The sequence below is a fragment of the Camellia sinensis genome, chromosome 15 (assembly GCF_055761805.1).
Source record: "Camellia sinensis isolate YWXY chromosome 15, ASM5576180v1, whole genome shotgun sequence".
In the NCBI taxonomy this organism is placed as follows: domain Eukaryota; kingdom Viridiplantae; phylum Streptophyta; class Magnoliopsida; order Ericales; family Theaceae; genus Camellia; species Camellia sinensis.
In genome coordinates, this window is record NC_138975.1 from 90,773,938 (window position 1) to 90,778,520 (window position 4,583).

Genomic DNA, 4,583 nt, shown 5'->3' on the forward strand with positions numbered 1-4,583 from the left:
ATTTCATCACCAAATATGAAGATAGAGGTCTCAGTGACGAAATTTATCCTCACCAATGATATAGATTAAGGTGACACAAAAATTCGTCACTAAAATGAGCACAAAACAAAATTCTTCAATGAAAAAATTTGTCGCCAAATATTTCAATTTAGCGACGAAATATTCAGCAAATGTGATGAAATTATTTGTTTGGAACTATATCATTAGTGACAAAATTATTCGTCATGTTGTTTGAAAACTAATAGCGATGATTTTTTATTTCGTCTTTAATAATAATTAAATTTTTTAAAAATAAGGGTAATATTTTCAATTTTTCTTTTCACTAAAAATTCCCTGCGCATTTTAATAACATGTTCAATAAAATATCTATTACAGATCAATACAAAAATTTGTTCATTTTCATAAACACCATAGTCAAAATGTCTCATAATATCCACAAAAATACAATATCAACTGCGGATTACCAAACACGTCTCCTAATATTAAAAAAAAAAAAAATGTCTCCTAATATCCACAAAAATATAATATCAAGTGCAGATTACCAAACATATCCCCTGATACCTAGAAAAATATAAAATTTACAACACAACCAAAATACATGTAAGGTAATATTAACAAAAACACAAAATGCGCAAGCTTCTGCTCTCCAAATTACCAAACATGTCCATATATGATCTCTAATCTACAACAAACAAAACAAAAAACAAAAAAAGAAAAAGGAAGACAATTATTATCTTATCAATCAAATATACAATTTAATATTTTTCAAGCCTAAGTGTTTGAAAAGTGCATTTTTTGACTTAGTTTTCAAATCGAGAGTCCCTTTCTAGTTCCGTAAATTTCTACAATTTATATTGGTCCATCCCGAGGTGTTCGGGGTGTTCCTCGGGCCTTCTCATGGTTGTTTTATAATTTTGGCCTCCAATGGCCTATTTTCAAGCCTAAGTGTTGGAAAAGTGTATTTTTCAAACCGGGAGTCCCATGCCGTAAGTTTTCACAACTTACATTGGTTCCTCCCAAGCTGTTCAGGGTGCTCTCCGAGCCTTCTTGTGGCTGCTACATGATTTTAGCCCCCGATGGCCTATTTTCAAGCCCAAGTGTTGGAAAAGTACATTTTTTGACTTAGTTTTCAAACCGGGAGTCACATGCTAGTTCTGTAAGTTTTCACAAGTTACAATGGTCCCTTTGAGGTGTTAGGGGTGTTCCCTAGGCCTTTTCGTGGTTGTTTCACAATTTTGACTCCCGATGGCCTATTTTCAAGTCTTAAGTGTTGGAAAAATGCATTTTTCAACTTAGTTTTCAAATTGGGAGTCTCGTGCTAGTTCTGTAAGTTTTCAAAACTTACATTGGTCCCTTCCGAGTTGTTTGGGGTGTTCCCTAGGCCTTCTCGAGGCTGTTTCACGATTTTAGCCCCCGATAGCCTATTTTCAATCCTAAGTATTGGAAAAGTGCATTTTTAGACTTAGTTTTCAAATCTGGAGTCTCGTGCTAGTTCTGTAAGTTTTCGCAACTTACATTGGTCCCTCTTGAGGTGTTCAGGGTGTTCCCCGAGCCTTCTCATGTCTGTTTCACAATTTTGGCTCCAAATACCCTATTTTCAAACCTAAGTGTTGGAAAAATGCATTTTTCAAGCCTTGAGTCTCGTGCTAGTTTCATAAGTTTTCACAACTTACATTGGTCACTCTTGAGGTGTTCGGGGTGTTCCCCATGCCTTATTGTGGCTGTTACACGATTTTGACCCCTGATAGCCTATTTTCAAACATAAGTGTTGGAAAAGTACATTTTTTGACTTAGTTCTCAAACCGGGAGTCCCGTGCTAGTTCCATAAGTTTCCACAACTTACATTGGTCCCTTCCGAGGTGTTAAGGGTGTTCCTGGGCCTTTTCATGATTTTTTCACGATTTTTGCCCCCGATGGCCTATTTTCAAGCCTAAGTATTGGAAAAGTGCATTTTTTGACTTAGTTTGAAAAAGTAATATTTTTTTACATAGTTTTCAAACCGAGAGTCCCATCCTATATCCACGCATATATTATTATGACTTATGAAGATGTATTAGATATTTAATTGGATATGCTTCTTTTTCTTTTTTACTTGATGTTGCATTTCCATTTAACATATATGGGTTTTCAATAATGCTACAATAAATAAAACAATATACATGGGTTTTCAGTAGGTTCACCCGCAACCTCTACCAACAACCTATACAACAAATATAACATATCACGATTTTCAGTAGGTTCACTCTCAGCCTCTTAAGACCATTATAGGTTTTTAGTAGGCTCACCCTTAACCTTATCCACGTGCGGGATTGTGTACATGCTTGTATATATATATATATCAATGTGTAGAAGATACCTGCTCATCAATTCCTGTCTAAGGCCTTTAAGAAGAGTCACCTTAAGATCAAACTCGATTACAAGATCCACAAAATCTGAAGCCAAAACATTCAAAGAAAAACACAACATAACTAATAAGCGTTCAAAGAAAAACATTCACCTAAACTTAATTATATTTAACATGAAGATTACACAAAAGTTAATAACATTAATTGCGCCTTTAAAATGCCCACAAATAAACCAGGTGTACTAATCTCCTAGTTCAGGGAGGAAGGGGGAAAGGTCCCATTAAATTAAGTCAATATAAAGGCATCAGTAATTTTATCTTTTATCAAATTTTGGGTCAAAATTAACACTACTCTGCGAAAATTGATTTTTAGAAAATAACATTAATTACGTCTTTAAAAAGAAAAATGCTTGGTAAAGATCTCAGTGGCAACACCTAATATAAAAGGTAAATACAACAACTACCAAAAAACCAAAAGAAGTTAAAACCATGATATTTTGTGGCAATGAAGTTTAGAGGCCAGCCCACAATTCTAATATTTTATATTCAAGGAACCCATTTGTTTATTTCCAGTAAGTCAACATGTCCATAATCCATCAAAAGATTCCAATTTGTTCACTTAGCATATCACATTTCAAGCAAGATTAGATCTCTAACTATAGGCAATCCAAATGGGGGTGGGGGGTGAAATGGAGTTGTGTTGATGTTAACAACAAAATGGCATGGTAAAGACTACAATATATTAGTGGCATTGTTGAAAACAATCTGCAGTATGGCTCTTGCACTTTTGTTAAAACCAGTAGAGTAGCAGAACATGACCAATTGCTTATAAAAGACAAAACACATAGTAGTAAATTATCAAACCAATTATGTCTTGAAAATGGTTAAAAAAATGTTCAAATTAAGCCATTGAATTAAAACGAATCCCTACACCCCTCAAGCAAGGCAGTTGCGAATACTGAACAACATAGATATTGTACTAAACCCTTGATCTTCAACCTGACAAGTTACTCAAAATTTCAGCCACTTATATTTAATAGCTAGCTTGACAAGAATATAGTAAATTTAACCCCAAACAAAATAATTATGAAGTGTAGTGACACATAGATAGTAACAAAGGAAGTAAGAAATGATACATACATAACAACAGTTCGCGTCCCATTTACACCTCCAATTACATTGACACGAGTTGAAACATGAACCTCTGAGTTGGTGCCTATTATTTCAATCCTCATAGGCTTTCCATCCAATTGAACATTGTTATACCGCTTAAGAGTTTGAAACACATCACTTGTTCGGGCAAATACTACTTCAGTTGAATCCTGTAAACAAGTAAGAAAAAGTTAGCACTTCTGCAACCCACACCAGCTGAACCCTTTAACCAATTAGTTTGATAAATTAAAATTTAGAAGGCTATTAGATACCATCATCGCATATATTGATTTTGGAGTTGTAAAAGGCACATCCCTGCTGCATTACAAATTAGTGCTTTTGTTTTTTGTTTTTTTGTTTTGTCAATTGTTACCCAAATAAAATAAATCTACACTTTCAAAGGAACATTCAAGACAATCCAAATTCCCCCAACAAAAACAAAGAGAATAGAAAAATTAGCTAGAAAATATACAAATGCAACTCCAAATTTACTGCAATTTGAAGAAATTAAACCAAAAAAACAAGAAATTAAATGAATAAATTATATAAACCCTAGATCAAAAGTGAGAAATGGGGAAATAGAGGAAGGTGTGAATTCATGTGTGAAAGGTGTAAACATGTTTCCTGAATTAGTTTTAAAGCTAAGTCAAATTGTTAAGAACGTTTTTATAGAGAGAGAGAGAGAGAGAGAGAGAGAGCATATGGGCAGTAGGACTTGGAGAAGATGACGATGGAGTGGGACGCTGCTGCCACTGCCCCTACTCGCCGTCGCTACTCGTAGTCGCTCTACGCCAACTCGCTGCTCTACGCCACTGAGTGTGTGAGAGAGAGGCGATTGAGACTGAGTGAGCACGTGAGAGAGAAGGAGAGAGACGCCGCTGAGCGACTGAGAGATGCTGCCGCTGCTGGACGCCACTGCACGCTGCCGCCTCTGCTACCCTACGCCCTTGTGTGAGAGAGAGAGAGAGAGAGAGATGAGCAACTATGAGCAAGAGAAGAAGGAGAAAAAAAAATGTGGGCAAATTTTGGAGGGAATTTTGGAAATAATTTGTTAGTTTTTTTTTTTTTTTTTTTTTTTTTTTTTTTT

General features: G+C 35.3%; 1 long non-coding RNA gene across 1 annotated transcript; it reads right to left on the reverse strand.

Moving 5' to 3' along the window:
* Positions 1-464: 464 nt before the first annotated feature.
* On the reverse strand, positions 465-4,516 carry LOC114276266 (uncharacterized). The gene is made up of 4 exons (XR_014356752.1): positions 4,212-4,516; positions 3,485-3,666; positions 2,357-2,432; positions 465-682 (listed from the first exon to the last, which is right to left on the reverse strand). It is a non-coding gene; the product is annotated as an uncharacterized LOC114276266 (long non-coding RNA).
* Between the last annotated feature and the right edge of the window lie 67 nt (positions 4,517-4,583).